Source organism: Dasypus novemcinctus, chromosome 5 (genome assembly GCF_030445035.2).
Source record: "Dasypus novemcinctus isolate mDasNov1 chromosome 5, mDasNov1.1.hap2, whole genome shotgun sequence".
NCBI lineage: Eukaryota > Metazoa > Chordata > Mammalia > Cingulata > Dasypodidae > Dasypus > Dasypus novemcinctus.
Window position 1 is genome coordinate 137,469,324 of NC_080677.1, and position 12,941 is coordinate 137,482,264.

Below are 12,941 nucleotides of genomic sequence, written 5' to 3' on the forward strand. Positions count from 1 at the left end.
GCACACTTGGTATCAAACCTTTTGCCTCAGGGTTAGATTATTTTGAAATGTTCATGTGCTTAGTATAAACTTTAAGAAATAAAAGGTCTAACTGAACAAATTACCCTTTGAAATCCTCACAGTAACATGCACACAAATAAATTTATATTCTATCAAGATAGTAACATTTTATTTGTCGTAATTTTTAAAAACTTTCAAGCATTAAGCCTTCAGTTTTTTTTTAAGATTTATTTATTTCTCTCCCCTTCCCCCCCACCCTGGTTGTCTGTTCTGTGTGTCTATTTACTGCGTCATCTTCTTTGTCCACTTCTTTTGTTGTCAGCAGCACGGGAATCTGTGTTTCTTTTTGTTGTGTCATCTTGTTGTATCAGCTCTCCGTGTGTGCAGCACCATTCCTGGGCAGGCTGCACTTTCTTTCGTGCTGGGCGGCTCTCCTTACGGGGCGCACTCCTTGCACATGGGACTCCCCTATGCGGGGGACACCCCTGTGTGGCATGACACTCCTTGCGTGCATCAGCACTGCGCATGGGCCAGCTGCACATGGGTCAAGGAGGCCCAGGGTTTGAACTGCGGACCTCCCATGTGGTAGACGGATGCCCTAACCACTGGGCCAAGTCCGCCACCTCTTCAGTTCTTAATTTCCAGAAATGGCCTTACATATTTAACAGCTGTCAAACTTGCTTTAGATTTTATGAATATGACAATACCTTGGACTGTATTTTGGTCCCTTACTTTTAAGACTGGCTAATTCTAATGCTTAAAAGGCTCTGCTGAACTGGCTATAAATGGATCTGCAATTGTTGTCAACAATATTTTCATTTTAAGTCCCAGATCTTTCCAGCTTTTAGAGCTCTGTAGGTGAATCAGTGAAGAAACAAGTTCACCAAGTTTTCCTTGAACAGTGAATCTCCAGTTCCACGTTAACCATTACTGCCAGGTCACCACCACTGCCCATCCCTACCGTTAGCAACATGTATGCATACACCCTCCATTCCACATTAGGATCCATATTTGAAGGTAGAGGCACTTTGGAAACACGGCCGATGGAAATTTAAAACAATATAGAGTGAATGTTAGATTTCTGATTGGTAGAAAATGCTTTCTTTTAAGAATATTTTATAGCACTTGTTTTGTGGATGAATTTGGAAGCATTTTCAGACTAGGGTTATGTTTTAGTTTGTCAAAGGGCTGCTGATGCAAAATACCAGAAATGTGTTGGCTTTAAAGAGATTTTATTTGGGGTATCACTCCCAAAGGAATAGATTAGTTTAAAAACATAATCTTTTCATTTTGGGATTTGTAAAATAATATCAAACTGCCCACAGGTTAATACAAGTAATGAATTTATAATATATTTTTAATATCCATCTACTACTGAGATTTTCTAAAGGTCGAGGAGTAGATGTGCCAAAAACAGTGCTCTTCATTTAAGTTTAATTACGGCTGCCTTAATTATTGAATTCCTAGAGAGACATATTTAGTTTTTATTTGTATGTTCTAATGAAGAGTTACCTTAAAAACCCTGACTTCTATTTTGAATAGATGGCTTTCTCAGTGGTGTGGTTAGGTACAGTTTTTCAGTTATCATAGGCATAAAGCTTAGTATATTTAAAGAAAGGTTGTTTGTAGACAATTCATAGTACAGATGAATTTGCAGGGACATAATTGATACTAGAGAATATTATGTACATTAAAATGTGATTATTCTGATCTGAGATTCTCAGATTTGGTTCAAGGTTCTGGGTCAAAAAATGATTTAGCAGTGAGTCCAGATTTTAAAAAACCATACATAGCCTAGTCTGTTAATTCTGAATGGAGGACCAGTGATCTCTCTTGAGGAGCACTTTTTTTTTTTTTTTTTTTTAGCTCATTTTTGTAATGCAGTTTGCATTAATTCCTTCCTGATGTTTCTGTTGTTGAACTTTCTATTTTTTCCTATTAGGGAAGAAAGTGGTATTGCTTTCCATTTGTGACCTGCTAATTTTATGGACTTTGCTTCTTCATGTGTAATCTTAATAACTGTGTAATATGTAATAGTATAATGCAGTTATCAAGATCCATGTTTGAAAGGCAAGTGCTGTTTGCTTCTCATGCACTGAGTGAATTTCAGTGATTGTGTTACAAGTTAGCTTGGTGCCATTGCTAATCTCCTAACCATGGTCCTATCTGATGAATTTTGAATCTTGTATTTTGGGGTTATAAAATGCTTAATTAGCTGTTTATTCTTCTATTTGCCATTTTCTTCTGTAGTGAAACTATTAGAAATCCTTATGTTATAAAATTTGATTGGAGCCACTCAAAAGACTAACAGAAACAATGTTGGAATGGTTTAATGACTTGTTTTATCTAGAAAGAGAAAGATATGATAATGAGAATGAAAATTTTTTAGGTTACATCAGTTACTCTTAAAATGAAAAGGTGAGGTCCTGTATACCACCTATAAAAATCCCTAAGGAGTGATTAATTTAACACTTAATCAAGAGACAGTTATTTCTACCCTGTTAAATAAAGCAGAATATTTTTATTTCTTGCCAGTCTCAGGCTAATGGGACTAAGTTTTTGAGGTTTTTTTTGGAGTAAAAGTTTGTGGACTCCTAAGCAGTGAATTCATGAAATGCTGTTTCTTAATTTAAAAAAAAAAAACACAAAAAAATCTGATAACGCAAAGACAGCTAAAGAAATGATATTAAGATGGGTAGATGTAATTTTTTAAAAATTTATTGAAGTATATCACTCATACATAAACAATAAATATATAGAAATAGTTGTGAGCTTTCAAAGCAAATATACATAACATCATACAGGGCTCTCATACCTCACCATACCACCAATATCTTGCATTGTTGTGAAACATTTTTAATTAATGATCCTCAAAATACTACTCCTAACCAAAGTATCTTACATTTGGTGTCTTCCTCCCAACCTAACCTATTATTACTACTACTACTACTACTACTGCTGCTGCTGCTGCTGCTGCTGCTACTATTACTACTGTATCATTCATACATGAACATACATAAACTATAAGTTTATAGTAAAAGTTGTGAACTTACAACATGCATAACATCATACAGGGGTCCCATACATCAACCCAACAACACCAGCACCTTGCATTGTAGTGAGATATTTGTTACAAATTATGTAAGTGTTTTGTCAAAATCTTACTACTAACTGTAGTCCTTATCTGACATTTGGTGTATTTTTCCCCCAACCCACCCTGTTGGTATTTTTTAAATATATTTTTATGACAGAAGTTAATAAACTTACAAAACAGTCATGCTCACGTGCAGAATTTCCAAACAACACACTTCTATCAACACATCACACCATCTTAGAACATTTAGTTACAGATTATGAGATAATATCAGAGTATTAACCATGTCCATAGTGAACATTTGGCACACTTTTTCCATACTCCCCCATTATCGACACTTTACCTCTTTGGTATAGATACATGAATATTACATTACTACTGTTAACCATAGTCCATCAGTTACTCTAGTTCTATTTTTCCCGTGCTTCTCCACATTCCCACCACCCTGCAGTAGGGATGTTCATCTGTTCTAACTCACTCACAAAGGACACTCTTGCATCTGTACCATCAACCACAATTCTCATCCACCTCTGGTTTACTGTGTTAGTCCCTAGATTATTCTCTAGCTTTCTCTCAATTGGCATTTATATCCCTAGACTACCCTTTTCAGCCACATTCCCATTTATAAACCAGGTGTTACTCACTATAATGTGTTACCATCAACTCTATACATTTCTACACTTTTACAGTAAAATGAATTAAAACTTCTTTTTACATTAAACAGTAGTAGCCTATCTCAGTCTTCCTCTTATTTCCTTTAAGAATCCACCACCTACCCCTAGGTCTTGAAGATATTTTCCTACAATTTCTTCTAGAAGGTTTATGGTTCTTGCTTTTATATTTAGATTTTTTCCCTTTTACTTTTATTTTTAAAGATACATAGATCACACAAAAATTTATTTAGATTTTGATGCATTTTGAGTTAATTTTTGTATAAGGTGAGAGGTAGGGGTCCTTTGTCCTTCTTTTGTCTCTGAATATCCAGTTCTCTAAGGACCATTTGTTAAGTGGACTGTTCTGCCCAAGCTGGATGGGTTGGACAGGCTTGTCAAAATTATTTGACCATAGATGTGAAGGTCTGTTTCTGAGCCATCAGTTTGGTTCCATTGGTCTATGTGTCTGTCTTGATGCCAGTACCATGCTGTTTTTACCATTGTAGTTGGGTAATATGATTTAAAGCCTGGAAGTGAGAGTCCTCTAACTTCACTTTTCCTTTAAGATGTTTCTGGCTATTCAGGAACCTCTACCATTCCAAATAGATTTGATAATCATGTTTTCCATTGTTTTAAAACTGCTGGTGGAATTTTTATCAGGATTGCATTGAATCTGTATTTCAGTGTGAGTAGAATTGACATCTTAAAGATAGCCTTCCAATCCATGAGCATGTAATGTTCTCCCAGTTATTTAGGTCTTCTTAAATTTCTTTTAACAATGAGTTGTAGTTTTCTAAATACAAGTGCTTTACATCATTGGTTAAGTTTATTCCAAAATATTTGGGTTTTCTCTTTCATATTTTATTTTCCCCACTCTTTTGACAGTTTTAGTTTCTTTTACCGATAAAATCGTCATTTCTAGACTGTCTTCCAAGCCTCTCTCTCCTGTCTTTTCTTTTCAGACTTTAGCACACCCTTTAGTATTTCCTGCAAATCTGGTCTCTTCATTACATGCTCTCAGTTTCTTTTTATCTGTGAATATACTAAACTCGCCCTCAGTTTTGAAAGACAATCTAGCTGAATATAAGATTCTTGGCTTGAAGTTTTTCTCTTGCAGTATCTTAAATATATCATACCGCTGTCTTCTTGCCTCCATGGTTTCTGATGAGAAATTGGCACTTAATCTTATTGGGTACCCCTTTAATGTTATGCATTGCTTTTCTCTTGCTGCTCTCAGAATTCTCTCTTTGTCTTTGGCATTTGACATTCTGATGAGTATGTGTCTTGGAGTTGGTCTGTTTGCTTATTTGGATGGGAGCATGTTGTGCTTCCTGGACATGGATATCGATGTCTTCCACTAGGGTTGAGAAATTTTCTACCATTATTTCTTCAGATATTCCTTCTGCCCCTTTTCCCTTCTCTTCTCCTTCTGGGACACCCATGATACATATATTTACACATATCTTGCTGTGGTTTAGTTCCCTGAGAACTTGTTCAATTTTTTCCATTCTTTTGTATGTTTGCTTTCAGAGGCCATGTCTTCAAGTTCACCAGTCCTTTCTTCTCTCTTCTCAAATCTGCTATTATATGACTCCAGTTTATTTTTTATTTCATTTATTACACCTTTCATTCCCATAAGATCTGCTATTTTTCTCTGTATGCTTTCATATTCTTTGTGCTCATCCAGTGTCTTCTTAATATCCTTAATCTCTTTAGCCATGTCATTGAATTTATTAAGGAGATTTGTTTGAACATCTATGATTAGTTGTCTCATCTCCTTTATGTCATCTGGAGGCTTATCTTGTTCCTTTAACTGGGCCATGCCTTCCTGTTTCTTGGTGTGGATTGCAATTTTTTTGTTGGTGTCTTGGCATCTGGCTTACTAGAGGTATTTATTCTGGGTGCAGTTTCTCTCTTTAATTTAGGGATTTCTTGCCTTTTCTCCCTTGCTGGTTGTGTAGTAGGAGCCAGGGATGTAGTTAGTACTGCAAGCTGTGGAGGTTCAAGCAGCTGTCATTGCCCCAGGACTGATGGAGCATCTCCCAACTTTGTCCTTTACCAGGGATAGGGACAGAGCAATAACTGTGTAATAATCCAAGCTGTGCAGGCCTAGACTGTTGTTGCCCAGTAGGTCTGATGCCCCTTTCTCCCTTCCTTGTGAGAGGATGGAACTGCAGGTGTGGGCACCAGTCTATATGTGCAGGCCCAAAACGACTGCAGTTGCCCTGGTTGACTTCCGACTATTCAGTCTGTGGCAGCCTCTGCAGTTACCCAGAGAGGCTGGTGCAGGGTCTACCAGCTTTCTCCCTGCTAGAGGTGGGGCTGAAGCATAAGCTAGGACTGCAGGTTGATCTGAGTGGAAGAAGTCGGTCCCTACCAACACAGTGATTTTCAGTCAGCCCAGCTTCCTCTCATGCTGAGGCAGAGTCAAAGTGGTGGCTACCAGCCTCTTTCTACTTGGACAGGTTCAATCTTTAACTATTCTTAGGGTTAGCCAGCTGAATTGTCTAATCAGTAGCTGAAAATAGTGGCCAGTCATCTCTTCCTTCCCTGTTTTTGGGAAATGGAGCTTCCACTTCCAGCCACAGAATAGCTCCTGAAGCAGCTTGCACCACCAGAGTAAGAGGATCACCAGCCTCTGCAGCATGGCCTCTATTTTCCCAGAGACCCTGGTGCAGGTCCACCCAGCTCCCTCCCTGCGGGCGATGGGGCTGGGGTTTATGCTAGAGCTGCAGTCCAATCTGGATGGAAGGAAACCAGTCCCTATCATTACTGTGATTTTTAGTCTGCCCTTCTTCCCCTTGTGCCAGGGTAGAGTTAAATGGCTGCTCCCTGCCTCTTTCTTACTTGGACAGATTCAAACTTTAGCTGTTCTTAGGATTATACTTTAGCCTGCTGAATTTACTAATCAGTACCTGAAATTGGTGCCCAACCATCTCTTCCTTGTTTTGGGAAAGTGGAGCTTCCATTTCCAGACAAAGAATAGCTCCCGAGACAGCTTGTGTTGCCAGTGGAAGGTAGACACCAGCCTCCAAGGTGTGGATTGCTCTACTTAGAAATCTTTTCTGTAAATGGGCATTTTCCTCCTCCTGTTCTTTCAAGGATGTTTCAGAATGCTCTTCTGGTGTCCTAGAGCCCCCACAGTTGCTTTAGATAACTTTGGGTGATTACTAATTGCCCTGTGGCACAAGCTGAAAATTGAGCTTTGTTTTTGATAGATATAATTTTTAAGGATACTTTTCCAACAAGACTTTATTATGGTTTAAATTTTAAAATCCTTAAAAAAGTATATGCCTTGAGATGAATGAAAATGAGAACGTATATCAACACTTCGGGGATGTAGTGAAGACAGTTCTGAGAGGGAAATATATAGCTCTAAATGCTTACATTATTAAAGAAGAAAGTGTTAAAATCAAAGACCTAAATGTATACCTGGAGGAACTAGAAAAAGAACAGCAAGCTCAACCCAAAGCAAGCAGAAGGAAAAAATAACAAATATTAGAGAAATAAATGAACTAGAGAATAAAAAATCAATCACTAACACTGACAAAACCATAAGTTGGTTCTATGAAAAGATCAATAAAATGGACAACGAAAAAGAGAGGGTACAAGTAAATAAAACCAATATTGTAAGGGGACCTTACTAATCCACAGAAATAAAAAGGTTCATGAGAGGATACTATGAACAACTATATGCCAACAAATTAGACAACCTAGATGAAATGGACAAATTCATAGAAACACAGAAAGAACCTACACTGACTTGAGAGAATACAGAAGTATTCAACAAACCAATTACAAGTAAAGAGATTGAATCAGTAATGATGAGCCTCCCAACAAAGAGAGGTCCTGCACCAGATGGCTTCACAGATGAATTCTACCAAACATTACAAGACGAATTAATACCAGTCCTGCTCAAACACTTTCGAAAAACCTTTTGCGCTTCACCTTGACTCTCCCCTTCATCTCTCTTTTGTTGCATCATCATCTTGCTGCATGACTCACTTGCACAGGCACTGGCTCACTGTGCAGATACTTGGCTTACCATATGGGCACTTAACTTCATGTATGGGCACTGGCTCGCTGCACAGGTACTGGCTCACCACGCGGGCACTCACAAGGACACTTGGTTCACCGTGCAGGCACCCGCATGGGCACTCGGCTTGCCGTGTGGGCTTTCGGTTCACCACATGGACACTGGCTCACCACACAGGCACTCTCTCTTCTTTTCCACCAGGAGGCCCCAGGGATTGAACTCAGTTCCTCCCATGTGGTAGGCAGCAGCCTTATCACGAGCCACATCTGTTTCCGCCAAGTCAGTTTTTTTGATACATCTTAATAAATCACACAATTCATCCAAAGAGTACAATCAATGATATTTGGTATAAGTACATCCTTTCTTAATAAAAACACTTTAAAAACTAGGAATAGAAGGAAACTTCTTCAACATGATAGAAGGCATTTTTTAAAAATATCATACTAAATGGTGAAAAGAGTAAAAGCTTTCCCTAAGTTCTGAAACAAGACAGAATTCTCACTGTCACCACTGTTATTCATCCTTGTACCAGAAGTTCTCGCCAGAGTAATTAGGCAATAAAAAGACATAAAAAGCTTCCAAATTTGAAAAGAAATAGTGAAACTTTCACTATTTGAGGATAACATGATTCTCTATATACAAAGTCCTAGAAAATCTACATTAAAACTACTGGAGCTAGTAAAGAATTCAGCCAGGTGGTGGGGTACAAGATCAACATGCAAAAGTCAGTAGTGTTTCTAAACACTAGTAATGAGCAATCGGAAGAGGAAATCAAGAAAATAATTCCATTTACAATAGCAAATAGAAGACTTAATTATCTTGGAATAAATTTAACCAAGATATAAAGGAACGATATAATGGAAAACTACAAACCTTTGCTAAAAGAAAGCAAAGAAGACCTAAATAAATGGAAGAACATTCCATGCTCATTGATTGAAAGACTAAACATTTTTAAGATGGCAGTTCTACCCAAAGTGATTTATAGATTCAACATAGTCGCAATCAAAATTCCATCCACCTTCTTTTTAAAGATATATAGAGAGATATATAGACCTATGGAATTGAATTCAGAGTTCAGAAATATGCCCTCCAATTTATGGCCAATTGATTTTTTTTTTGAGGTACCAGTAGCTTAGGACTGAATCCAGGACCTTGTGTATGGGAAACCAGTGCCACATAGGCTTCCCTGAGTAGGTTTTTTCATTTGTTTTACTTGTTTTTGCTTGTTTTTTGCTTTGTTTTGTTTTGTTTTGTTTTTTTCAGGGGGCACTGGAAACGTAACCGGAGACCCTCCCATGTGGGAGGTGGATGCTCAACCGCTTGAGCCCCATCTGCTCTCCTAAACTGATTTTTGACATTGCTGCTGTATTAGTCAGCTAAGGGGGTGCTGATGCAAAATACCAGAAATCTGTTGGCATTTATAAAGGGTATTTATTTAGAATAGAATCTTACAATCACAAGGCCATAAAGCGTAAGTTACTTCCTTCACCAAAGTTTATTGCCACATGTTAGAGCAAGATAGTAGCCCCTCTCTATGAGGGTTTCAGCCTTCCTCTTCCTCTTAAGGCTCTGTGGTCCCAGCTTCTTCCAATCTCAGCTATAGGGTGGCGTAAGGCTTTGTCTCTCTCCCTGGGGTTCGATTATTTCTGGGCTCAGCTGCTCTGTTCGCTCCACAAGGTCAGCTGTAGGCTATCAGGCACTGTCTCTTCTTGGGGCTTCTGCTGTGTCTGTGGAGCTGTCTCTATTCCTCTGTGTTCTTCTCCTGTGTATTTACTTCCCAGGGCTCCAGCATAAAAATTCTAATTCTCTCTTCTGTCATGTCATTTTCTCTGTGAGTCCCTGCCCACCAAAGGGATAGCAACTCAATGTCCTGCTGATGTGGCAGAATCAAAGCTTTGATCATAATTTAATCAAGTAAAAGTGAAACTTCTGACTCTGATACAATTAGTATGCCAGGAGGAACAGACCAGTTTACAAACATAATCCAATATCTATTTTTGGAATGCATATGTAGTATTAAACTGCTGCAGCTGCTAAGTCCACTCAGTTGGATAAGCACCACCTTTTCAGCACATGGTGCTGAGAGAACTGGGTATCTACATGCAAAAAGAAGGAAGAAGGACCCCTATCTCACACCACATACAAAATTTAACTCAAAATGGATCAAAGACCAAAATATAAGAACAGGACAGTAAAACTCATAGAAGAAAACAAAGGGAAGGGTCTTTAGGATTTTGTGTTAGGCAATGATTTCTTATTCATTACATTAAAAGCACAAGCAGCAAAAGAAAATATAGATAAATGTGACCTCATCAAAATTAAAATCTATTGCGCATCAAAGGACAAAGTGACTTGACTACCTACTCCATGGGAGAAAATATTTTGGAAACTACATATCTGATAAGGTTTTAATATCCAGAATATATAAAGAAACTCTTCACCTTAACAACACAAAGAAGACAACCCAATTTAAAAATGGATTGAATAGACATTTCTCCAAAGGAATATACAAATGGTCAAAAAGCATATGAAAAGCAATGTTTACTGTTAGGGAAATGCAAATCAAAAAGACAATGAGATACCATTTCACACCCACAAGAATGGCTCCTATTTTTTAAGAAAAGGACACTTTGCAAGTGTTGGAAAGGATGTGGAGAAATAGGAGCACTCATTTGTTGCTGATGGGAATGTAAAATGGTATACCTGATGTGGAAGACAGTGTGGCAGTTCCTCAGAGTTAAGTATAGAATTACCTTATGATCCAGCAATCCCACTTCTAGGTATATACACAAAAGAATTGAAAGCAGGGACTTGAACATATGTTTCTCACTGATGTCATTGCATTTTTCACAGTTGTCAAAAGATGAAAGCAACCCAAGTGTCTATCAACTGATTATAATGGATTAAGAAAATGTGGTATATACATGCAATAATTGGATATTATTCAGCTGTAGAAAGGAATGACGTTCTGATATATGCAACAACATAGATGAACTTTGAAAATATGTTATTTGAAAAAAGGACAAATATTATATGAGCTCCCTGGTTTGTAATAATTACAATAAACAAAATCATAGAATCAGACTCTGGAATATTGGTTACCAGAGGCTAGGTTAGGAGTAGGGAATGGGGAGTTAATGCTTGAGTTATACATATTTTCTGTTTGGGTTCATTGTAAAGTTTTGGTAATGGATGGTGATGGTAGCACATTGTGTATGTAATTAACAGCACTGAATTATATATATGAACATGTTAAAAGGGGAAATTTTAGGTTGTATATATGCTATAAACAGGGCTGTACATCACAAACAGTGAAACCTATTGTAAAGGATGGACTCTAGTTAATGATACAATTGTAGCTACAGTTATAAAAGTGTTCTTTCATGAATTGGAACAAATTTATCACACTAAAGAAGGTGTTAATGATAGAGTGGTATACAGGAACTCTGTATTTTTTTTATTTAATGTATGAATTTTCTGTTAACCTACAACTTCTCTACTAAAAGAAAAGAAAAGAAAGAAAAAACTGTAAAGGGACTATTCTTAAATGACCCCAGGAATCCTGCCTTCCTAGTTTGAGAAGGGGAAAAAAAAAGTATGCAAAGTAACTCAAATCTCTGTTTTACGGGTTATGGCACCACCTTTCGTTCACCTTGTATAATAGCAAGTTTTGTTACCTAGATTAGGAAGGACTCATTGTTTTGAGCAACTTAATCATAGAAAATTCTAATAACTTCCAGTTAACTATACTTTTTTAAACAGTGGAATTTGAGAACTTTCCTCAGTGTAGCAGAAGAGTGGACTGGTAGCCAGTGTTGTTTTCAGATTAGTATTTGTTTCTCAACCTATGCTTATAAGCCTTGCTAAACAATTTATTTTAAAGATATCTGACTATAAACTCATTTACAGAGTAAAGAAAAATAACAAGATCTTGTTGCAATGTTAAAATCAGAAGATATAAATAATGTTGGTAGTATAGTATTATGTTTTAGAATTTCAGATAAAGTTTTCCGTAAGAATGGAAACCATGTGATATTCATTCCTGTTAATATTAAACACGTCAGAAAGAAAATTCTACCTGGGATCTTGACACAGAGAGAAAGGAATATAGGGCTAATGGGGATATCTTGCCTTGCTTTCAGACAAGGTAGTAGACACATGAAAAATCTGGTGGCACGTGCCTGTAGCCAGATTTTTGTGAGAACATGCAGAGACTGTGAGCCAGGTAAGGAAACCCATCCTAGGCTACTCTTCAGGAGCACCAGCATAAGTTCTCTTAGTAGCCTTCTCAAGAGAATGACTGTGACCTCTTGCTCCATCCTTAAGGTTTGAAACCAAATTAACCTTTAGGATCAGGTTCACTATAATTTCTGAGACCCTTTTACTTAATTAACTTAATTTCCTTATTTACTGGATTTTGCCTAAAATTGTATTAAAAGAAAAAGTAATCTTTTTATTCTACAAAAGAAAACTGGTGTAAAAACAAGTTTTCTCACAGAACATAGTTTGTAATCACCCAGTGATAATATGTAACTGTTTTCCTGTTTTGATAATCATCAAAAATAAAAAGGACAGCCCTGGGTAATAGCAGTAATATAGTAATAATAAACAATTAGATTACACTGACAAATATCAGTTACTGGTCTGTTCACTTTTTATATATTAACGTATTTTATTTCTCTGAACAGTCTTATGCAATTGTTACTAAACTGAGACAGAGAAGAAAATAGTTTGCAACAGGCACATGATTAGTGAGTGCAGGGGAGCTCACTTTTGGCTGCTGCATTAGCCCCCCAGAATGCAGCTAATTTTAACAGCAGGAGTACGGTCTTTGAGATGAGACCTTGATTTAAATCCTTATTTGCCTCTCATTGATGCACATAGCTTATGTGAGCCTAAGTTTTTTCCAGTTATGAAATTGATCTACCTACCTAGATCACATATTATGAAGAGTAAATGAGATAACATATGTGATAGCCATTAGCATAGTACCTCACAATAGTAGATACTTAGTAAATGTTGGCTTCTTTTCTCTATAAATTGGATTCTGACCATTCAACCTAAGAATCTCTAAGCTGAAATGTCTATTAGCAGGTAGATCATGCCTAAAGACTCCCTGCCCAAAGTACTATTTATCTTGATAGAGTGCAAACCTTAT

General features: G+C 37.2%; 1 protein-coding gene across 10 annotated transcripts in view; it reads left to right on the forward strand.

The window, feature by feature from the left end:
- RBM33 (RNA binding motif protein 33) overlaps window positions 1–12,941 on the forward strand; it is a 181,701-nt gene that overhangs the window by 151,091 nt on the left and 17,669 nt on the right. The gene's annotated exons all lie outside the window — the stretch shown is intronic.